Source organism: Anas platyrhynchos, chromosome 1 (assembly GCF_047663525.1).
Source record: "Anas platyrhynchos isolate ZD024472 breed Pekin duck chromosome 1, IASCAAS_PekinDuck_T2T, whole genome shotgun sequence".
Classification (NCBI taxonomy): Eukaryota; Metazoa; Chordata; class Aves; order Anseriformes; family Anatidae; genus Anas; species Anas platyrhynchos.
In genome coordinates this window covers 61,242,649-61,267,901 of record NC_092587.1, presented here as the reverse complement: position 1 = coordinate 61,267,901, position 25,253 = coordinate 61,242,649, and the positions used below count along the sequence as shown (strand labels likewise).

The 25,253-nt window shown below is 36.9% G+C and overlaps 1 protein-coding gene across 9 annotated transcripts in view; it reads left to right on the top strand.

Moving 5' to 3' along the window:
* Positions 1–25,253, top strand: part of CHRM2 (cholinergic receptor muscarinic 2) — a 110,406-nt gene that overhangs the window by 7,118 nt on the left and 78,035 nt on the right. Inside the window, exon 2 of one of the 9 annotated variants that reach the window (XM_072039096.1) lies at positions 10,541–10,680. The exons of the other annotated variants lie outside the window; for them this stretch is intronic. The gene's annotated coding sequence lies outside the window, so the exon portion shown is untranslated. The remainder of the gene's footprint in view (positions 1–10,540; positions 10,681–25,253) is intronic. 9 annotated transcript variants of the gene reach the window in all.

The following is a 25,253-nucleotide window of genomic DNA, read 5'->3' as shown; positions in this document are numbered from 1 at the left end:
AACAGCAGCAATTTCAGTAAAGAAATTACACCTGATATAGAATCATAGACAACCCAGTTGTTAATCTTTTACAGTGAAAAATGATTGTTCATGTGTAGTTCCTGCTTTGTATCTCTTAGACAATTTCCAACAAGTAGTAATAAACTATTTCTACAATGATGTAATTTCTTCAAAAGAAATTTCTCATATACATACATACATACATATATACATATATATTTATCAGGTTATATTTCCTGGTCTATTAGCTTGATACTTCACAGAATGTGTAGAAGGCACAACATTTTATTGAAATAAACTGTTTTTTTTTTTCCTCTGCTGTAGGTAATTCCAGTTTTTATTAGTTTCAATAAATGTATCTGGAATTGAAATAAGACTTTTGCATATATAATACCTATGACCACTTCAGTTCTTGTCCTAAAGATAGGTATGCTAGCTCTCACCCTCTAATCCTTCTGTAGTATATCTGACTTCAATAACAGCTTGCACATTTTTGCTATCAACTCATCCACTTCATTTCCAAATGCCTTCCAAACCCTTGCATATATAACCATGAGGTCTTTGTGACACGTTGCTGTTTAGTTTATCAGTTTGTTCCCCTTTCAACATTTCACATTCTGGCAGCTCTCGTCCTTTCTTGTCTTGAAAAAATAAAAAATAAAAAAAATAGGTCCAGTGTGGACATTGGCACAGTATCTGTTTTGGGGATACTTTACCCAAACGGATCATTTAGAACTTCTGCAACATCCTTTCGGCCATTAATTGTTCCCGTTACAAGTATGTCTAACAGGTCTCATTGTTTCCATCCCAAACTGTGTGAATTTAAAACCCTTAAAAAATATCCTCTAGCGGCCCCTATACATATGCCAACTCTTGTCCATGCATCCTTTGCCATCTTCATTTACAACTGGCTTTATTTATTTATTTATTTATTTATTTATTTATTTATTTATTTATTATTTAGATTTCCCTCCCTTAGCCAGGGACTTCAGCAGAGCTGAAGTGTAATTTCCTGAAAGCTCGTTGCTTGGTTCAAACAATGTATTGGATCTTAACATTTCAAAACAGTTTTGTTTTTTTCCTCTCTTTACTTTCAGTCTGTTTTCTGCATGATTTCCTTGAATCAGAAACACTCCATTAATATCTCTGTTGATTTGAATTTTATGCACTTTACTTTTTCTTCCACTATTCCTTTTTTTTTTTCCTATTCCGTTTCTACCTACAGTACTTTTTAAAATGATTCTCTAATTAATCTCAGTTTTGACATCGCTCTTTTAATATAGTAATAAGTTCATTACTATTTGGTGGCTTGACTGCATCACTTCTTCAGCTACTTAAGCCTATGTTAAGAACGTGTACTGTTATGTATTACAGTTATTCTAGAAATCACCTAGATTATTTTTTTCCTAATCCATTTGTACCAGTTGACCTACCACTGTACAAGTGGGTGAAGTTAACCAGAATTACTATATATATATATATTTTTTTTTACTTAGTTGTCTTTTTGATCTCTTTCCGTTCAATTAATTAAATATCCCACATGTTTCCTGGGCAAAGTATGCTAATGCAGGATTTAATTTAAAAAATGTGTATTCTTTTTAAATTAAGCTTTATGTTCCGCACATTGGATTGAGACCAAGTAGACAAGCTCCTGACCATGCCACAGACCTCCTGTCTGACCTTTCTCAAGTTCCAGTGGTCTGACACAAAGCCTGCTGGGTTCAGAGAGCAGCTCTTGTTATCTTTAGGTAGGCTTTGGCTCAGCTTCCTGCAGTAGGGAGAATAAGTCTTCCTGATCTCATGACAATGTGAGGATTTACTTGCTGCAGTCAGGTACTGAGCTTAGGCAGTGGTACTGCCACATGAAAACAGAAGCAGACAGACTCCATCCACGGGGGCTTTCTTTGCATTGGGGTGTTGGAAATCTGAGCTTTTAGGAGCTGATTATCCAAAAAGTTTCTCTTTAGAACAGAGGACAAATTAAAATGTTCAGAATCCCTACAATAAAAGATTACCAAAGCTCCTAATTGCCTCAGATCTTGTTGAGGAGTAAAACGATAAAGTTACTTACAAGTTCAGTTTTACAGGGGAAAAAAATAGTTCTCATTGTATTGAGGTGAGGGTGGGAAGAGAGAATAATAAATTGAAGGTAACGTTTAATGGCTGGATGTGGTCCTGGGGCTTTTCTCAGTTTTGTGTTTTCAGCATAGTCAGTGTTAAGTGTAAAATTGCCAAAGTGGGGTTTACAATGCCATGAACTCATTCAGATCATACATTGCATCAGAGTTGTTCACAAAAAAAATAGTATGGACCTGTTGGTTCTCTTTATATCCCTTAGCTCAGTACACATTTCTGACATAAAACAGAGTTAGCGGACTTTGAGAGCAGGGCACGTGAACTGAGCAACATATGTATGTGGACAGGAATGTTACTCTTTTCTCCTCCACCATTATCCAAGGTCCTTGAGTATTTCCATCATCATCACTGTGGTAGATTCACACTTCGATTTATACATAGGCCATATAATGTATAAAAAATAGTTGCCTCACCCTCTCACTTTCCTATGTTTCTAGCAGCATTCTGCCATGGTGGGAAATTCAGTCTACTCCATTTCATACATAATATTGCATGAAAGTGGATTAATATATGTGTGGGAAATGAAAGCAGATGAGGGCTGGTGCTAGTAACCTTGGGGAAGGGCTTGCAAGTAAGCATATGGACAATTTTACTGTCACTGAACTTTGGAACTGTTGTTCAACATGGATGTTGGAGGAATATGAGAAGGTGTCTAGTCAGGAAGATGTCTTCTCTGCTATCTGCTTTTCCATGTTGAGATTAATCTGAAAACTGATTTCCTGATCTGTTGCTGGTATGTTTCACCCACACTAATTTCACTTTTCTAACAGTGAATTCTCAGCTGGCAAAATCTGTCAGAACATGTGTGACATAAAGAGGGAGACCATCACCAAAGTGCTATATTTAACCTGGCAATACCATGTCTTATCATGCTTGACCTTGAGCCCTAGTAGTGAGAATATGAACATGGCATCTTAGCTTCAAAGTTCATTCCTTTAACCAAACATAAAAAGCTCTCAAATATAAGAAAAAGCAGGGAAGAAGGAAGGTAACATAAGTTACCCTTCTGCTTTTGACATTTGTGATAGCCAGCACACTTAGTTGTCACTGAAAGAACATATGAAGGGTTCATTGTTAAATTCTCATTTAAAATGTCTGATGTCTGCAAGTCATTTTCACAATCTTAGCCACTGGGAGTAAATGTAAGGATCTTTACTGAAAGGTTTGACATCAGAAACAGTTCCCTACAAGGAATCTCTTACTGTTATTATTCATTGTTCACATTTTGCAATGCAATTCAGTAAAGGGCTAAAAAAAAAAAAAAAAAGGAAAAAAAAAAAGTATATGATTGGAAAGTAGCAATGAAGGCAAAAGAACAAAGATGAGGAAAACCATTTTGTCTGCTTTGACTGAAGAAAGACTGTAGCTATCTTTCTTTGTTTAGCACAGAGTGAGACTGTATATCATCTATACTTTGGAGCACAAGGAAATGCAAAATATCCAGTTTTGAAAAACCCTGACAAATCAAGTGTTGACATTCTTTTGAGTGGTAAATTTGACAATTGCTAGTCCACATTATTTCCTTTAAACTTTCTTAAAAATCCAAGAGGGGAGTGGGAATGACATATAATGAAAGAGATGAACAATATTGTTATTTTCTCTTTTGGACAACCATGAGAAGTCTGAATTCCTAGTTTCACTGCAGATTGATTATGTGGCTTTGGACAAACTCAGCTTCTCACCTAGAAATTGTATAAAGTAATGTTTGCATTCTCATATACTTTGTCTGCCCATGTTTAGTTTTGTTTAGTTTGGCAACACCTATGTAACAGTCTGCACTGAGAAACTTTACCCAAATTTGAGCATCCATAGAAAGAATTGAATGATTGATGTAACATATTTCAAACATTCGGTTTCTTTTTATTACTTATGTTACAAATTTAATTATATTTTTATTACTTATATTACATATATAATTTTTTACTTATATAACATATTATAAACGTTTCAAACATTTGGTTTCTTTTTATTACTTATAAAAATTATCTTAACACAGTTCTTTCTCAAACTTGACAGAGTGCTGAAAAAAATATGTTGTTAACAGCTCTGTGATGCAAATAAAGAGAGCCCCTCATACCTCTAATTGCTTTAACCCAAGGAAAATATGCTGAGGTGATAACACTGCATCCCTGTTCTTTTATCCTGCTCTTTGCTGCAGGCCACCTTTGAGAGAGGACAATGGGCAAGCAGGTTGGGGACAGCTGTTCTCGAACTCAAAGAATCACTTCAAGTTTTCAGTGTAGCTGTCTTCATTGGATAATGTTCAAACTGTTTTACTTTTGCTGCTCACCAGTAATTTGTTGCCTTCTTGGCTAGGTGCTTATCTAAACAGCCATAAGACACTTTGGAGATTAGTTTAATTAACCTGACTCCCCAGAAATACCTTCTACAAATACATTCAAAAATACTGTTTTATTTGTTCATTGTAACAGTAGGAGAATTTTAATATACATGTGGTTTCCAGGCAGATCTCAATGCTAGCCACAGAGTGCACATTCCTACTCCACTGTCTGTAACTGATAAAACAGCCTGAGATAACCTCCTTGCAGACTCACTTCTTTCAGCCTAATGTCCTTGTGTTCCCTTTGTAGGGGAACAGAGGGTCTGCAAAGGGAAAACGTGGCTGCTGCTCAGGTTTTAATCTCTCTTCTCATTCAGTTTGCTCTTTCCAACAACAACAACAACAAAATAAATGGATCAAACAGCCTTTATACACCAAAAATTATAAGGAATGTGACAGGCACTGAGGCCTTTGCATCCCCATAAATATAACAGAGAAATTCTCCTTCAGCAGTTGCATGTATATAAATTTTCATCTCGTTAGAGAAGAAATTGTGCCTCCCAAATGCCAAAAGAGAGAGATGATTTCTTCTTCTTCCTTTTCACTTGAAAGCTCTAAAATCATAGCCTTCCTCAAAACTGTATCATTTTGTGTGCTATATCAGGATTTAGACCATTGTCTTTTAACTAGTGAGTCCTCAAAAAAAAAACAAAAAAAAAAACACCATAGAGAACTAAGACTGAACATGTGGTAAAGGAGGCACTTCCTGAAGATGATCTCTGCTTTGTCAATGTCTTTTATGTCTGCAAGCAATGGGACAGGGGATTACTGCAAAGCATTCTAGGTCAGGGTTTTGTCATCATGGTCACGGTCCAATCCAAATCACAACATTGCTCTTCCACCTATGCAGGATTGCTTTGTACTGCAAATAAGGGCCAAGCTAAAGGCATGAACTTAAATGCAAGCTGAACAACCTTTAAAAGAGCAGGTCAAGCTTTCCATTTATTAAGAAACCCACACAACAGCAGAGTTAAAATAAGATTTCCACTCATTATAGCAGAATCTCCCACATTTCTTACTAAATAATTGTAAAAAAAAAATATTTCTAGGTGCTTTACTTGCTTGAAAAATAGAGCTGTTACTGTGTGGTTTTGGCTACAGTTTTAGCAATCCAAGTTTAAGTGCAATATTTTTAACTTTAAGCCAAAATCTCTAACAAGCAAAACAAAATAAATCTCAAGGAAAATGTGGTCTTGGTTCCATTCTATCTGGAACCTAATTTCTTCCCTTGTTACCCACAAGGCTGTAAAATACTATAGCTCTGCTTGGGCTACACTTCAAAGCTATTTTATATACATATAGATGACTGAAAAACACTGAAGGCAAAGGAGAGCCAGGCCCACACCACAAAAATTAGCAATGCATTTTGTTCTGGAGGCAGTTTTTGTGGGTTTTAGAAACTAGTGGGCAACTTTATAGATAGGTGATATACTGTTATGGCAGGCCCCAGTGAGTTGGGATTTTTCTCTTGATGAATATTTCAGTGGCACTCTCCAAGCCAATCTGGAAAAAAAAAAAAAAAAAAAAAAGAGAGAGAAGGGAAAGAAGCTAAGTTTGGGGACATGCATCCTTGTTTTGCCAGGAAAACACTGTTTCTAGCAGCTTAACACTGTTTAACATTCTTTCGTGCCTGTAAGTTATCAATTCCCATAAACTGTCACATATTTGTTGATAAGTACATAAACCAAATAAATAATGTAAAACAACACATGATGCATGTTAAGATATTATAAATTCCTTCCCACTGTGGCTGTTTTGCAAAACTGATATTGACATAGTTCATATGTGCAGATTTACTAGAGGAGTCCATTACTGATGGCATTCATTGCCTCTAACTGTGAAAAGAAAAAAAAAAAAAAAAAAAAGCAGGGAAAAATAAACTAGGGAACAATGGAAGAAGAGAGACAGAAGGGAAAAAGAAAGCTCTCCAAGCAGTGGCTAGCCGGGAAGATGAGTAACTGGGCTTTTCACACCTCTGCAGGGCATCCTCTGATGTGCAACACCTGGTTCCCCCCACCACACTTTTCCCACAGTAGCTGTCTGGCTTTCACCAGGTCCTACTCAAGCCCCTGGGAGGCTGTCACTGCTTACTGATGGTGTTGACTGGAGCGTGCATTAATTGGGACAGGGACTCTATGGTCAGTTGTTCATGTTCACGTGCACATTATTCCATCACTTGCCTAAACTAAAAACTTTATCTAAAATGGAATGAAAGTGTGGGAAAAGGGCTGATTCTCAGGCTGGTAACTATTACTGCCCATGAGAGCTGACCACAGGAAGGCCATCAGGGTGTGCAGGTGTAAGATGATGAGGATAGCAGCATGAGATTAACAGTGCAAGAGAAATGAGGGGAAAATACTGTCCCAGGGGCTCTGAAAACATTGTCCCAGCAGCCTGCGTAGGATGGTACAGAGATATGAGGGAAAGGCAGGCTGCAAAATTTTGAAGAAAGTCTCTCAGCTGTGCAAACCAGCAACAGCGTTTTGTTATAATGGAAAAATGTGACAAGGTAATATACTGACATCCTAGAAGTCAGTGGGATTTTTCCTTGGACTTCTCTGGAGCTGAAGGACCGCTTCATTATTTGAGAAAGGAGCGATCTGAGGTTCTTTGTGCAAATGTACCTCTATTTGGGGAGAAGCATTGGCTCCATGTGCTTTGAACAAAGGGTGCAGTTTCTGAAGACTCACTCTCATTAGAGGCTGTTGCAAACATTGCTTCTTATGTGCTCTTATCACAGCCTGGCTGGCCACTTCCTCTCTCAAAAGGATTTTTGATTTGCTAGTGACTTGGATGAGAACCAGAGAACCAGTCCCTAATCCTTACACCCCTAGACCCCTACCACCACCACTCTCTCTCTCTCTCTTTTTTTTTTTTTTTTTTTTTTTGTGATTGCTTAAGTAACATTTTAAACTTTTTTCACTGCAGGGGATGTAGTGATTCCATGCTAAGAATAATAGCAAAATACATACAGCACAAAAGCAAAAGAGAAATGCATTCCCTGCATTTAGATGCTGTGTTGAGTATGCCTGTAAGAGAGTAGTAGTAGATATTTCTGATTGCATGTCTTAACAGGTTAAAAAGTGTAATTTAACTTTTATTCCAGCTGTGGTAGATAGAATAACAACAACAACAATCTTCATCTCTTTCTTTCAAAGGATGTGGTAGCAGTGGTAGAAGTGGTAGCAGTGGTAGCTTTTTTCCTAACCCTCTAAATGTTAACAAAACACAGAGATGACAACAAGGAGGAAAACAGAAATGGTCTCCTGTTTTTAGTTTTATTTTTTGTTTTTGTTGTTGTTTTAATTAATATTTATTTAATTTATTTATTTATTAACAAGAGCTCAGTACAAATGTTTCACTTATTGCATTTTACTCCTTCAGAAAGCAAGACAAATAAAAACACAACAGACAGGAAGGGAGATATTTTTGCATTTGATTGCATAGACAGAAAAGAAATAATACGCAAAGATGAATCATTTATTCATTTTGAAGGTCCACTAAGACTTCCGTGATAGGGATCAAACCAATTTATTTTTGTTGAATTTGCGAGCACCTCATCTCTTCAGCCTGCTGTGCTTTGCTATGAAGCCCGTTTCTGCACTGCAGCATTAAGAAATAATTATTACCCTTTATTGTGTAATGATTAGTTATTGCACAGGCCACATAGAAGATTTCTGCAGTCGTCATGCCAACTCTCTCCTGCATCCTGATTTAACCCATTCTACTATGCTGCAACTATCAGCCATGGGTGTATGTAAGGGAGATATTCAGGCTACACACACCCAACTCTGATTTTGCTGCATTATGGACACTAAAAGAGCACATGTTCTCACCTAGTGTGTACAGGAACAGCCATTTTAAAGACTACTGTCTTTTGCTCAGCCCGAACCTCCCTGCCATGATGTGAAAAGATTAATATGTATCCTGAGTGCCAGACCTCTTGCTGCTCTACAGCAACCCCTCTGGGTGCTTAAAGTGCAGCCTCAGAAGCAGCCTAATCCAGTCCTTGTCAGTTGGCAGCATGTTTGCTCTGATAGCAGGGCCTGGCAAGCTGGGTCTCAAAGGTTCTTTAAGAGAAATGCATGAAAGGAGTGGGAGATGTTTTAAAACAATGCAAGATCTCACCAGAAACCCATCTGCACTCAGTTGCAGAGACCCAAGATGTCTCTCCAGTGCTGCTGCTGATAGGGTCCCAACTTGAATGCCTGCACTTTTTTTGTGAAGAATTGCTTAGCTAGAAGGTAAGAACATTACTTCTTTTGCTTTGCACTGAAAGGAAAAGGGAGAAGGGCTGAGTTTAAACTCCAAGGTGAATTGCACAGCACAGAAAACCAGAGCTGGTCTTTACTTAAGTAAGCACTCTCCAAGAAAATCTAAAAAATGATGACATAGTCATTTGCATTCTGATAGGAAATGATGTATATGCCATCCCAGCTTTGATTTCAGTCCCGCAGTTCTGCTTGCTGAAAGGTGTGGGCCCAGACCCTTTGTAGTCAGCTTAGCTCATGAATACCTGGCATTTGATACAATACTGTTGTGTCTTAACACTGACAGGCAGCTGAGCACCACACAGCTGCTCGCTCTCCCCAGGTGGGTTGGGGAAGAGAATTGTAAAGGTAAAAGTGTAAGAACTCATGGGCTGAGACAAGAACAGTTTATTAGGTAAAGCAAAAGCCACATGCACAAGCAAAGCAAACCAAGGAGTTCAGCCACTGCCAGGAAAGCAGGGCTCAGCACATGGAACAGTTTCTTGGGAAGAAAAATGCCATCACCCCAAATGTCCCCCCCTTCCTCCTTCTTTATCCCAGCTTTTGTTGCTGAGCATGACACCACATGGTGTGGGATATCCTTCTGGCCAGCCAGGGCTAGCTGTCCTGGCTCTGCCCCCTCCCAGCTCCTGGTGCACCCCTAGTCTCCTCGCTGGTGGGGCAGCATGAGAAGCTGACGAGTCTTTGGCTCTGTGTAAGCACTGCTCTGCAACTGCTGAAACATCAGTGTTATCACCACTATTTTCATCAAAAATCCAAAACACCACATCATATGAGCTTCTGTGAAGAAAATTAACTTTATCCCAGCTAAAACTGTGACAAATACCTATATGTAATTTTTATTTTTTTTTTCTTTTGTTACTTGCTGCAATTACTACCTACAGCCCCTCAAGGAGAAAAGAGAAAAGTCCACATACAAAAATAAAAACACATTCTGCACAACACAGCAGATCATGTCATGTAATTGCTATTACTGTTATTTATACGTAGTTCATTATGCCATCTGACACACAAGAATGAAGGGCTTAATTGAAGAAATAATCTGAAAATCAAATTATTCTTTTCTTAGTGTTTCTTCAAAGAGTAGATTTTGTTAAAGTTGCTCCACATTTACTTTTTTTTTTTCATAATACATCAATGCTGCAATTTAACATCTAACTGTAAGAAACAGTGTTGTTGTTTGTTTATTTGTTCATTTTTCGTTTTGTTTTGTTTAAAAAAAATAAGTAAAAGATTTATTAATTTAGGCAATGCAACACTTTGGTAACCAAAACCGATGAGTGAAAGTGAGTGAAGGATGGGAAGAAGAGAGAGGAAAGCTTCTCCAAATTTCTTTCTTGTGTTTCAGTCTTTCTTTAATTTCAGCTGCTATCCAAATGAAACCTGTAAACAGAGGATTCTTTTATTCAGGTTCTTTCTTAGTTCTCCCTCTTCCATAAACCTCTTCCTTCCACCATGCACTTCTTATTCTTTGAAAAGAAACAGATTAGACAGTCATCAAATGACACAATGTTTAAGTTGTTTAGGTGATCACGTCAACGTATCATGTCAAATGACACATTGACATGATCACCTGAAAAACCCTGGTCACATTAACAGGTACTGTTTTGCTATACACATTCATTGTATAGTGTTACTGTTCTGAACATTTTTTCAGTCATCTTCTTTCATGGGGTTGTCTGGTTGTTACTTCTGACCTATAAGTCTAAGGAAATGCAGGATACAAAAAGTTGTCAGGGTATAGGTAAAGAATAGATCTGGGACAAAACCAAACATTTTCCTTATATTCCAGCTTGCTGTCCTCATTGCCCAGCCTTGCCGTGTGGTCATTTTGAGCTTGTGACATTCTCCAGGGTGATGCTGAAGAAATTTGTTTGCAAGCAAGTCATCTGATCAGGCTTGGTGTACTGGAATGCAATGCCAACACAAATGGTAATTATGGGGACATAATTAGTAGGTTTCTATGTGGGAAAATGGCAGTAAATTATTGATTCCCAAAAGATGGAGGATTTTTTTAAGCTTTCTAATAGCCTCAAAACAGTTGTGTGAAGACAGGTTTTTCTGAGAACAAGCGTTCCCTCAGTCCTGAGTGATAACTGGACACTGCTCCCATCAGAAAGCTCGTGCTCTCTTCTGCTTTCAGATCCCTGAAAAAAAAATTAAAATAAAATCAGTGCTGAACAATTTGTTAATTGTCAACAATTAGTCCACTGGATATTTTTCCTTTGAATTTTGAATTGTCCATCTGCAAGTGTGCTGGCTAAGCTTAGCACTCTAATTAATAGTTTCAATGTTCATGTCAAGGTCAAAAGATTCAGTCATTTTTTTTGTGTTCAGCATTGAGAATTTGGTATTTTTGGCACGTGAGTGTTCACCTAACTCATGTGACAAAGCTTCTCACCTCTAATTTATGACTCAGTGTTTATAAGCAAAAGCCAAAGGTGCTCTAGATGGTGGAACAGACAGTTAAGCTGTCCAGAAACTGTTCCTTTTTATGCTAGGAAGGGCACAAGCGTGGCATAGCCGAGGGGACAGATATAAAACCAGACAGATCTTGGAGAAAGGAGAAAAACAGAGGGATGGGCTGTTCAACAGAGGTCGTATTTATTATTTATTGTATTTTTTTGTATTTATTGTCCCTTTTTTCCACGTTAGATAATTATTGCAAATGTCTGACTCCATACCTCAGCTTCTTCCTGATGCTGGCTTGCAACAAGATCTTTTGGTTCAATACCTCTAGTGCTCACATTATACAAAAGTTTAAGGGTAGATAGGGCATTATTTCACATCATCCATTTGTCTTTTTAAATGTAAAGTTAACAGTAAATGATTCTCAAGAGTCATTAAGACCAGCTGCAGGTCAATGTTGTGTAATGGGCAATGGTGGGCAGCAACAGAAACTGCCTTTGGAAATATTTTCTTTGCTTACACCAGGGCTACTGCCACACAGGATAGAAGTTGCGTGGCATCTTCTCCACACTGACAGCGGGTTTATCCCACTGCAAAAGTCCAATCCTGCTTACCTATGTGCATTTCTAAGACAATGTATGTGAACCCAACCTGAAACAGGCCTGGCTTCCCTGGCAAGTTACTTTCTCTCTTGTGGTTTCCTTTACTTCAGCATCTGGCTGCTCTGTCAGACCCTTGCTTGAATTCTTTGGACCTGCAATGTAAGCAAAGAGTTACCAGCCTCAGGACATTTCTGCTGATTTAACATCACTGTTTATATGCACCTTCTGTCTCTTCTGCTCATTGTGGGCCAGATGCTACTGCTCTTTTACTCATACTGAGTAGTATATTGTACTGAAGAGTTGCCCCAGAAATATTTGCCAAATCAACTGCTCTGTCCTGTGAGTGAAGGTTCCCAGATCTGGTATAACACTGACAGAATGAAACAGTATCCAGTTTGAGCAAAGACTGATAAATCTTTTGTGATGTCTTTTGCCTAGATTTCTTAATACCTCTTCTCTCAAACATAACATTTAATCACATATGCTGAAAACACAGAGCAGCACATTTGAAAATGTGTACAGGGGATATTTTACTCAGTGACTTTTATGTTCTTAGATGACAGGCTCTGGGCAGTTACTGAAGTAAGCAATGCAAAGCACTTTTAAGAAGCGTTGGTCAGTCAGATGAAAATAAACATCAGCTCTAGATATTGCTATGCCATCTGTGACTAAAATTGCTGCTCATACCAGTCTCTGTGTGTCTGCCTTTACACCAGTTACCAAGTCAGAGTTCAGAGGAATCCTTCCATTTAAGAAAAGACAGATGATTGATGGGCAAAGTGCACGATTTTCTCTTGAAACATGAAATATAAATAATTACTATATGTTGTATGTGTAATTATTGCAGTCATGGATAGGGGCATCAGTGATCTCTGCCTACATGGAGACTTTAAAAAATGCCTTGGCCTTACAAATTAATGACCAAAAGGAGTATGGGATACACACAGGACACCAGCAACCTGTAAGTTGATGGAATGGTGTCTCAGCCCAGTTAGAGAAATTTTAATTGAGATAACTTTTAATGAATCTGTTTATCTTTTGGTATACTTTGTTAACAAAGCAGAATAAACAAAAGACATAAAGAAGAAACTGTCTGGTGTCATGTTGATGTCATATGGACCAGAACCCAGATGTCCCAACTCTACAAATTCAGCACCATGGTCTTTGTATTGGACCATATTTTTGCATGGAGTTTTTATAACAAAAACAACAAAAGTATCAATATTAACAATTATTTTTATTATTATTGTATAATTATAATATTATTATTTATTATTGTTATTATTATAGAATAACATGTTATGTTTTATATTTTATAATAAAAATAATAACATATATAACACTAAAAATAACAACATGTTATTCTAAACATAAAATGTGTTATTCTAAAGTGCTATTATTCTTATTATAACTATTACTATTATTTTTTCCCTTGTTTTTTATATCAGACAGAACTGAGGGAGAAATATTAGGTATAATTACAGAGTTACACAGGCTAAATGTGTACCTATCAGAATAATTTAATCTCTGGTATTTTCTGTTAACTCACCCTAATGTCAGATCCTCCACCTCAAATCCTTGACTCCTCCTTCCTCTGGCAAGATGTACAATATCCAAAGCAGCATAAATCAAAGCCTAGAATAATGAAAATTAGAATAGATTGGAAGTGCCAGATCCTCAAAAAGGGAGAAAAAGAAACACAACTGTGGGAGATCAGAAGAGTGATTGCAGCTTCATTATAAGGGCCATTGTGCCACCAGAACAGGTTATTGCCTGTCACAGGCTGTTTTTATTTTCCAGTGCCTGACTGATGCAGAGCTTGACCTGAAATAAATAAGTACCATCTAACCACTTTCTTTATAAATCTCCTCATTGTACTTGCATTTAATGTTTACAGGTCTTCACATTTTTCACATAAAATACATTTTTATACTTGTGTATCTTTATTGTAAAATGACAAGAGAGAAGTTGAGGGTTGCACAGGAGCTCCTACTGATGTATGTGGAGGTGTGAACAAATTTACCTGTGCCAAAAGGCAGGATAAACTGTGGTGCGAACTTCCATGCATTGTGCTCTCAGTGGCAACTGCTTCTTTTTTCTGTCAGATATGGACACGAATAACAAATCATATGAGTGGTCAAAATACTCCAGTTCTGAATTTTTAAATATATCTTTCATCATTTGATAGTATTTAAAAAATAACTTTTTCTTATCGTGTCCACAATATTGTTTGTTGTTTTGTTTGTTTGTTTGTTTTGATAACTGAAAGTTTTCAAGTTATCACTGTGAGATTCAGATTTCAACAGGGTAATAACAAAATACCTAGAACATAAAGAGTTAAAAAAAAAAAGTAATAGTCTGGTTGCCTCATTGCCTGCCCTTTATTTGGTAAGAACTTTCACTGAGAGCCTCCACAGTGCCTTTTTGAGTTAAAAACAAACAAACAAATAAATAAAAATAAATATATATTAAAATTTATTTTAATACCTATGTGTAAAACAGTAATTGATCTTCATATTAACAACAGCTATAACTTCTAGGCCCACTGCTTCTACAGCCTGCACAGTATACTTGTGCATGATATTTAGAAGCTTTAGATAATTTTAACAACATTTGCAGTATAGCTCACAAATTAGTGTGAAGACTTATTCTCCCTGTGATCTGCAAATAGTAAAATGCTTCTGGTTATACTTTTCAAGTAGCTGCAGTTTTTAAAGCAGCTTCAGCATCCTTAGCCTGAAGTACAGTGAATGTTTTTCTCCTGTTGACAGAATTTTGAGACTGTAACTCTCACAAGGTATCCCTCGGATGCCAGTAGGAGATTTTCAGGAGTTTGTTTAAGAGCTTTGTTTAAGTGAGGACTGCAGAGATTGTCTCCTTACCTGGGAATGAGGAGCTTCTTTGCATTAACAGTGCCTGTCTCCAAACAACAACATCCAATTCTCATTTCCCGCCTATATATTTCATCTCTGTGAAGGAAGGTTTTTAATGATATAGCACAGGAATTATTATTTTTAGAAAACGCATAGTGTAAATGTACATGCACAAGCATGAGAAAATCAGCTAGCATTCAGTGTCAGCTTACTGTAAAGGCAGGTAATGAACAGACTGGGTAGGTTAGTTATTCATTTGTGTGGTGGCACTATAGTTAACAGAGCTCCTCCGCTGGCTTGCACTGTTGCTGAAGTTTTGTCTCCTAGTCCTGTTAGTTATAGCACTTTTACTAAATAACCAGTATTGGAACACAAAATATTAACTCCATATTTTAAAAAAGAAAAAAATGGTCTAATCTTGATACTTTAAGGCAGTGATACAATGTTGTTTTAGGACCACATGGCATTGACCAGGTAATTGTCTTGAATAGACCCATCCACACTCAGAGCTCATGGTAAAAATGACTGTCAAAAAAATTCATCAGGTTTGGTGTACATAATGCCTGAGATGTGTTCTCACTCTCCACATGGAATTAAAAAGTAGAATATCAGCTATGTTTATCATTGCTAAGTGTCCAGATCTTAATTTAAAGGGTTTTTTTAGTCCATATTTTTTCCTTTTCTCTTTTTACTCACTGACTGAGCTAGAGCCACAGCTTCCCACATCAGGTTTGGTCTTTTTTTCTTTCTTTCTTTCTTTTTTACAGTATGTCTCTTTCTTTTTCAGTCATTTTAGTGTTTCATTACATATTATGCTTCCTTATTATTGTATTTATTATAGAATTACTGCTGTCTCTCATACAAGAAAGAATTTTAGAGCAGAGGGATTTTATTTCCTTTCAGATATACTATGATGTATAAGCACTAGATAACACCTAATAGGAGAGAAAGATCAAAGTTAAACTGCACAAGTAACAGTTATTTGTATTAATAAGAAATCAATAAGGAAAACACCAAAACACAGGAAAGTTATTCCTAAATTTATTTTTAAAGACCTCTTCTCAATACAATATTTTATTTTCTATTAGTTAAGAAATTCTAGTAGAAAATAACTGCCTTAATTAAAGCAATTGATTTAAAAATTCTTATTATTTTCCTTAAGAATTAAAAATTATTCATTTTCTCATTTTTTCCCTCTTGCTGCAGCTGCTTGATTTAAATTTCTTCAATTTCTTAATAACATTTTTAAATCTCACTTTTTTGGTTTAACACTGTTTTGAGAAATGTTGGTGCCAGCTCAAAAATGTACAAGGTGTATATGGAGACACCGAACACAGTGTGAGATCAAATTAGGGGAGGCAAAGCAGAAGATAATAAGAACATACATGTTTTATGAGATAGTGGCAATTTTACAAAAATGCATGTTAGTTCTGTGCTATAGCCTACTAAAAAATAAGAAAGTGACCCAAAAAATAGTATCATTTTTACTAAAATAAAGTACATACTTTATTTGCCTGGATTCTTTTACTTTTAGAATGCCATGTAATTTTCTCTACAATAGGTAATTTAATTGTGTGTGTGTGTGAATAGGCTGCCATGGGATTTTCCTACAATAGACTGAATTGATTGGCTAAAACTACACTTCCTGAACCTGAAAACTGTATGTCTAAGTTTGGGCAGTAGTAATTTTTTGAGTCTTCTGTGGAGCTGTCCATATGATTGTGCAAGGTGGGTATATAAATTTGAAAGCAACACTCGTTCAATTTTTTCCTGTTGAAAATTCTGCAGATTGACTGGCTTTCTGTTAATAGTGGTGCAAAAACATAAGTACTTGTGAAGGATGAACCATTGTCACAGATGTTTGCAATGGCCTGTATTGGGGTTTTGAATACAAGGAAATTATTCTCTGGGATGATCTTCAAATAGTCTTTTGGTTCAGTTTCTCTCACCATATGGGGACTTCATGGGGTGGAGTGGCAGTGTTTTGAGGTTATTTTCTTACACGATGTTTTCCCTTTCCCCATGAGCATTAGCAAATGCATCCTAACTGTTTATATCCTACTGAGCTTAAATAATGGGCTCAAATGACAGTCTGCAGCAGGGTTTCTGTGAGTGATATATTTCGGTCAGAGTGACTAGTGAATGCAGGAGAAAACAGAAGTCTGGCAAACCATCACTTACACTAAACCTAGTGAGAGTGTGTGGGCAGGCAGCCAGTTGTCAGACTGGGTGTGGGACATGCCCACCTTGGTACAGGCATGAAAACACAAAGAGATGACAGTGTTGCTGTTCTGGAAAGTGGCATTTTGAATAATGGTCAGGGAGAAATGGGGCAAAGAAAAGGAATTGCTGGCTTACAACAATACCAATAGGAACATGTCATTACAAAAGATGAACAGAACAGACCACAGAACTGGAGACATTAGTCTGAGACTTTTTTTTTTTTTTTTTGGGGGGGGGGGGGGAGTGGGGTGGTAGACAAAAACCAAAGACATCCACATGGTGTGGGGAGGATAAAATATTATTAATGAGGTCACTGGTCTACGGTTTCTACTAACTCACTAGCTCTTGAATAGCAGGAGTTAGGTAGGAGAAAGATGGGAGAGAGCCTGAAACAATCAACTCTGTTTTCTCAAGAAATAACTCAGTCTCAAAATCTAATTTCTAGTTGCAGCTGAAAGAAAATCATTATAGGATCTAGAGAAGGTCATCCATATATATATATATAAAATTATAGTCCCAGAAAAGTCATCTAGCCTACACTATTTTTTAAACCTGATCCCAAACCAATAAATTATGTCATTTTGTTCTGAGCTAAAACGAGAAAGGGGCACCTTTCTTATTTTGATTTTATGCAAAAAAATCATGGGAAAATAAATAGAAACATCAAAATGTTTCCCACTATCATTTCATGGAGAATGTATTTTGAAAACAAAGGAATGCGTTAAGAAGACATAGTTTGAGATAGCCACTGTATTGCTCCAACAACACACAGGCAAACCAGGTGAGCGGAAAATTAACAGTGTTATGTTGCGGTTTAACCAGGCTCAGTACCACACAGCTGTTTGCACATCTCCTCCACCCCAGTGTAATGGCGGACAGAATCAGGAAAAAAAGTAAAAGCTCATGAGTTGAGATAAAGACAGTTTGATAGGACAGAAAAGGAAAGGAAATAATAACGACGATGATGATATTAATAATAATTATAGGATGTACAAAGTAAGTGAAACACAATGCAACTTCCCACCACCTGCTGACTGATGCCCAGCCTGTCCCCAAGCAGCGGTCCTCCACCATTCTAGCCACTCACCCCATATTAATTGTCCAGAATGACATTATATGGCATGGAATATCCCTTGGGCCAGTCTGAATCAGCTTTCCTGACTCTGTCCCCTCCCAGCTTCTTGTAGACCCCTAGCATCCTCTCTGGCAGAGCAGCACAAGAAGCTGAAAAGTGCTCTGTGTGAGCACTGCTCTGCAACAATTGAAACACCACTTACCCTAAATCCAAAACACATCACCATACCAGCTACTATGAGGGAAATTAACTCTATCCTGGATGAAACGAGGACATGTTAGCAAGCTATGCTTGTTTTCTTCAATAAATAGATTAGGGGTGGAAACATCCCAGTGCTTTGGGTCAACCTCTGATTTGCCTCTTAAACTCTTTTTGCTTAGATGTCAGTCATTTGCTCATCAGCTGTCTTCCTGTTTACCCCAGTTGTCTTTCTTTAAACTAGCTTACATTTTTGACTGGTTCATGAGTAGTTTGCATGTGTTACATGAGTTACTAAAGACTGCCCTTTTTGTTTTTTATTTCATTGTTACATCTCTGTTTTCTGTTTCTTTTCCAGACTTTTTAAGGAGCTTTGTTTTATACTCATACATAGGGAGTTTTACACCTTTTTCCTCCCTCTACTTTCTCTTTACTTTCCTACCTCACATCTTCTCTATGGGTGTAGGTTCAGCTGCAACAATCTTGCAGAGTGAATGAGATAGAAGACAGTAGCATGATCCTGTCCCCTAATCTTTTGCAAGTTATGAATGTCACATGAGGAGTCCTAAGGCAGAATGAAGTAGCTGGCATTTTTGACTTTTAATATATACTTTGGAAAGTACAATACAAACTTATTTTTCATTTTCTTGTTTTCCTTTTTTTTCTACCACCACCAAACCTTTCAGTTTTCCAGGTCCTACTACATGAGTCGACTGAAACAGACTTATCCCAGTACTATGTTTTTTTTTTGGTTCCCAGAAAAGATGTACCACCTTTGTACTTTATATCATGCCCTTCCATTATACCCACAGGTAGATGCTGGAAAAGACAGTCCAGTCTCCAATCCTCTAATGTTATTAACCTCCAAGGTGCAGGTTCACCATGTCATTTGTACAGCAGAGGTTGTGATGTTGTGGCAGTCTCTGTTATAGAACTTTATTTGTATTCCTTTTAGAAATATCTCTACATGAGAAGAGTGTAAAAGCAATCTGTCTCCATCACATTATGTGCTAAAAGTAACATCAATTATTTCAAGGACATCAGATTCCAGATGAACAACCTTTTCCTGTCTGTTTCCACACCCTTACAACTCCAGAGAACAACTCTGCAGTGGTGGCTGCAATTGCAGCAATACCGTGAATACTAAATTAGACAGAAGGACTTTAAAAGTTTCCTACATCAAGCACTTTATAATGAGCCCTGGAATATATATATATGTTCCTATATATATATATCCATATATATAGGAACATATATGTGTCTGCTCCATTCATGTCACATTGCCTTAGCAAAGCTTTTGAGTCCAGGGTATTTCCAGGCTCTCTGGACTGCCCTTTTATATTATACCCACCTCATGCTGCCTCTGTGAGTGTTTCTGTGTTAGCCTACTTAGATCAATGGCTTATCTGCTCAGACTTTACCACTGCAGAGCTGACAGAGTGTGATTCCTCCCTGGTCATGGTCTTCACCATCCTGGTGTGAGAAGAAGCATTTTTAAGCTGTTGAGATGGGGGTGTTCTTCTCAAATCCCAAGCTGCTTTGAAAATAAAGGAGAGCACAGTCTTTTTTTTTTTTTTTTTTTTTTTGTCTAATAAAGCCTTAATGTTCCATACAACAAAAGATATTTTTGTGTGTATTTATAAGCAGATGCAAAGGGAAAGGGAGAGGGAAAAGGAGAAATAAAACCTATCTCCTTCTCCTCTCCTCTCCTCTCCTCTCCTCTCCTCTCCTCTCCTCTCCTCTCCTCTCCTCTCCTCTCCTCTCCTCTCCTCTCCTCTCCTCTCCTCTCCTCTCCTCTCCTCTCTTTCTTCCTCTGTATATGTGTGTGGATTTTCTTCAACTGTTGTTGAAGAAGGTCCTGGAAGTCATAGGAGAAATTAAAAGTTTAATTGTAAAGCCCTGCTTGCTGCACAATTAGTGTTTTTCAAGAGAGTTTTCCTTGTTGACAATGTTTGAATAAAAATATTTCTGCTTTCTGTGGCTACTTATAGATAGCTTTATTTTATCCTAAAAGAGTGAGAACAACTCTGCCAGTTTATCCTAAAATTATTGAAGAAGTAGTTTGTTCTTTTGCCTAAAGAAGGAAAATAGTTCTCAGAATACCTGGAGTTTGTGGGCAATATAAACACCTACACAGATTTCCAGAGAGCCCTCTGCTGACCAGAATTGCTTTGTGGTATTTAGGGATATTATCTGACAGCCAGTACATGGAGCTTCTGTGTGACATGTTATCCTGCTCCTTATTAAAGCAGAAAGTATGGGTCTGTCCAGAAAATAACTAAAGCCTGTGATATTAAAAAGCCTCACAAGAGCAAAAATAATCAAAATATCTTTGAAGAGTTTGCTGTTTCAGGTCATTACCTTGAAATTTCTTGATGTCCTATACCTGCTTTGTGATGAGATGCAAAATATTTTATGGTACTACTTAACTCTCTGCAACACAGTTCTAGGAACTAACATTGTAGTTATAGAATCAGTGAACCAGTGGTCTGTTTTTTATGTTGTTGCACACTGAGCTGAGTTGTATTCTGAATTTCTGGATGTAATGTGCTACCAGGCTGTTCTACCCAGTTACTTCTGATATTCTCACAGCATATTCCAAAACCATTATATTCCTTGGGAGCTTCAGCAGTCAGAGAAGAAATCAAGTTTCCAGCTGTTTAACTGGGAAAATTAGTTCTGTTAAAATAATGTTTCATCTTCAAGGAAGAATGATCGAATTTTTCTCAAAGCAAAAAGTAATAAATGCCTTCTTCTTCCCGAGTTTTGTTTTGTTTTTCTTTTTGTCCTGCAACATATCACAGCACTTTAATGTAATTTAATTTTCTCTATTTTAATCAGTTTATCCTCTGCCTAACTACAGCATTTCTCTGCCTGCCTGTCTTTTCCCTTTATCTTTAGGCAAAATTTTTACAAAATAGGAAAACCAAAATAAAAATATGCCAAACCAAAGCTGGATTTTCAATTAAGTCTCCAAACAATACCACCACTAAATAATAACAACTTGCTGGAAATAATTCTGTTTGAAAGAACAAATTTCTCTTTAGATAAGTATTTATTTTTCTATTTTGTTTGGTCAGTACCATCAATAAGAAAAATGATCACCATATTCTACCCATCCATTTTTTCATTCCATGCATTCTGTAGTAAGCAGCATATTATTTTTACTCAAAGAGCTACTGCCCCTTGTTTTGTTGACTTTGTTCTAGTAAGATGGTACCCTCTGTTTCTGAAATGCTCTTTCTCTTTGCCACCTGTCAGGAATTATATATAGCAGACTTGGTGAAATTAGGAGCTTTCAGACACTGGTGAAGCAGCATGCCCCTCTGTAAATTAACTTAATTTCCTGAGCTTGGCTAAATAGGAGAATCACAAGTCTGACACAAGTGAGAGTAACCTGTTCTCTTGCTTTCCTGTCACTTCCACCAATTTCTTTCTGATAGCATATCTGTTTGGACAGTTTGATAACAACAACAGTAACAATGACAATAATAATAATAAATAATAATAATAATATTTAAGAAAATCAAAAGTAACACAATAAACAGAAGTCTAAAGCCACCAATTAAAATCATATTGTTAAAGCCACTTGCTTTCTGGGCAAAATCATGACTTTCTATAAAAGAGGTCAGAACCTTCGTGGAAATGCTAGCTGTTCCGACAACATCACTTTTTTACTGTGAAAAATTGTCGTCTATGCATATGGATTGATGTCCTCTCTAAACAAATTTATAAAATGTAGTATTCCGATAGAAGGTTTATAAAAAAGCACTCTTTCTGCCAGGTTAATTTTTTTGATCATGTAATGGAGTGCATTTTGTTAAAATATCTTGTAGTTACCTTAAATCTGAAGTTCAGACTTCTGGTGTGCAAAATGGCCTGTGCTGTGCTAGAAATTTTTCCATACAAGAATCGCAGAGATGGATCATTTTCTTGAATTCAGTAAATGACAAGCAAGTTGAGGTTGGCAAAGTGTTACAAATCTTAATAGGAAAGATAATGTCTCTTGAAAAGGCCAGAGACACAGTGGTGTTCCTTGTCCCTCTTGATCAAGATTTAACATTCCATGTTTCTCACAGCAGAAACTAAACTCATCAAAGAGTTAGGCTTTTGAAACTGATCCCTACCAGGCAGGTTATTTGTTTTCAATACAAAATGATACAGCTAGTTGTTGTTGTTGTTGTTGCTTTGTGTTGTTTTGTTTTGTTTTGTTTTGTTTTGTTTTGTTTTGTTCCAAAAGGTTGTCTGATTTAAATCCCTAAAGGAAATGACCACCCATGGGCTGGAGCAATATTGTCTCTTAGATACAAATAAGTAGTCTCTTCTTTGCACCCAAATTCCTCTCGTGACTGAAGCCTCTGATTTTTCTGTGGATAACAATCACATTGGTAATATTTTAGAACACCCCTCTATCTAGTACTCTTCAGGACCTAAATTCTCTTTTCTCTTTCTATGGATCTTTTTGATAAGCAGTTGTTTCACAATGCTGAGGTCTTTAATTACACATCCCAGAGTGCATGAAATTATTTCAGATCTCTCTTTTCTCTTGTTTTCTGACACAATGTTGCCAAATAGCTGCTTGGTTTTACAAGACAATTAAAACAATGGGACCAAACAATTCATCATTTCAGTATTGGTTATAACTGTTTAATGGAAGAGGTCACATGTCAGTATTTGGGGACAGGCGGTTTGCATGGTCAGTTGCTGTTATTGGAAAATGTCAAAATCATGTCTGAAATGATGGATTGTATTGTTCCTTAAAAAGATTTTAGCTGCGTGCTAGTCATTATTGGCCTTCAAAAAAAAAAAAAAAAAAAATTGGCCCTTAGAAAAATGACTTCATTTTAGACATACTGCAAAAACTATATGACTCAGCAGAGGGAAATACCCTCTAGATACAATATCCATCAGCAACTATTCATTAGTTCAATAGTACAAGGTATGCAGTTCATATCAAATAAATCCTGGCTGGCTTTGCCCATTAGGCAGAAATCTCAGGTCACAAGTAGATTCCATGGGCGAAACCTTGTTTACACAAAGTAGATCTCCTTTCAGTTCTGGTGGCCTCATCTAGCATTTATGTAGACAGGTAGTATTAGTCAACAGTTTACTCCAAAATAAAATGAACAAGCAGAGACATGCCTACAGAGCTCCTATGAAATACAGGACCTTTTTCCTCTTGTGAAGAATCTGTGTCTTTATAAAGTAAATATCTTCTTTGCAGCAAGTTCACCACAGATATTGATGGAAATTTTGTATTAGAGTTCAATAGCAATGATAAAAAAATGATAACCAATTTATTTGACAAGTCCTTTGGACTACTTACTCTAAAGAGGTGGAAAATGTCCTGAATTGACAGAACATTCATGTTATATGTGTAACATCCACCCTGTAACTTTCACTTCTGCAATGATTATTAAAAAACAAACAAACAACCTAACCACTAATTTTATCTTGTCTGTGTTGCAATCCTTCATGATACTGGTAATAATTATAGAGGAGTCTTCACAGCAGCATTTTAGGGAAACATATGGGGCTGATTTTATGAGATTTTGGAATCTCTTGTTTTCATAGACTTCAGTTGGAACTGTTAGAGCTCAACACTTTCAAAAATTGAATTAGATGCTCTGTTATGTTTAGTGGGATGCTGCTGGAAATGATTTATATTTTCATGTTATCTATCACCTTAAGGGAATAATAAAGTATATTACCAGATGATTGGATTTCAGTACACTGGGAACTCCCTACTGTACTGTATTCAGTACACTTTTTGATTGAAACATGCCAGCTGGTTCAGAGTATTTAGCAGAATTACATTTTGTCAAAGGACAGAAAATAGAGTATGGTATCCCATTGCAATGCCAGGTAGAATTTAAAAAATTGGAATTTAATTACCCAAGTTATATTAGGGTAACAGTTTTTTATCTCCTTTAATCCAGCTCATTATCATTAGAGAGAAGAGACTTCCAAGTCAAACACAATTGCTGGTAATTAACTGCTGGTGATACTAGTGGTCTCTGGGGGCAGTTTTATCCAGCCTGTGTAATGCTAAAAGAGAAAGACCCAAAACATAACCATTTATAGGAATAAGAGAAAAAAATAAAAGAAAATCTTCTTTAGAGAAGGTCCTTCACATCACTTTAAATCAATTACTGAAACACTTTGCAATAATATATAGTTGAGCCCTAGTATTTTGCAGATGATACTTTACAGCAATACAAGAGAATTTAGTGCATCTGAACTCTCTACTCCAAAATAAAACCCACTAATAGAAAATATACTTCTGGAAGGAGCAAACTGTCTTAAAACTCTTGTTTGTCTTCTGAGGAGGGAAAAAACACTAAGACGAGTTTATCTTATGAGATCTACAGAAGACCTTTGTCTCCTTTTCCATAGAAGCAAATTCTGCATAATATTTTAGATGGACAGTGATCAGTCAGCTAGCAGTTACTATGTATAATTAGGCATATTAAAGGAATATGGCATATTAATTAGGCATATTAAAGGAATAATTAGGCATATCTTGGAATACATCCCCAGCCATGACATTTGACACAAGCAGAAACCAAAGATAAATATTTTCTTTATATTATTCCCAAGACAGAACATTTAAGTTTTATAATATAAGCCAAATGTTAAATCCTGGTTTCTTGTAATTATAACATAACACACTTTTCTACAGATCTAGGAAAAAAAAATGAGGAGAGTAACTTTTACTATGTTATTGAACAAGAATCTAAATGGAAACAATATTTCCTCTTAAGCTTTTCATAGAATCATAGAATATTCCAATTTGGAAGGGACCCACAAGGATCATTGAGTCCAACTCCTGGCTCAGTACAGGATCACCCAAAAATCAGACCATATGCCTGAGAGCATTGTCCAAACACTTCTTGAACTCCAGCAGGTTTGGTGCTGTGACCACTTCCCTGGGGAACCTGTCCCAGTGCCCAGTTACTGTCTCAGTAAAGAACCTTTTCCTAATATCCATCCTGAACCTCCCCTGATGCAGCTTCATGCTGTTCCCTTGTGTCCTGTTGCTGGTCACCAGAGAGAAGAGATCAGCATAATAATTTCCTGAGTTTTCTAGTATTTTACAGACTGAGCAGTCTGTGTGTGCTTCTT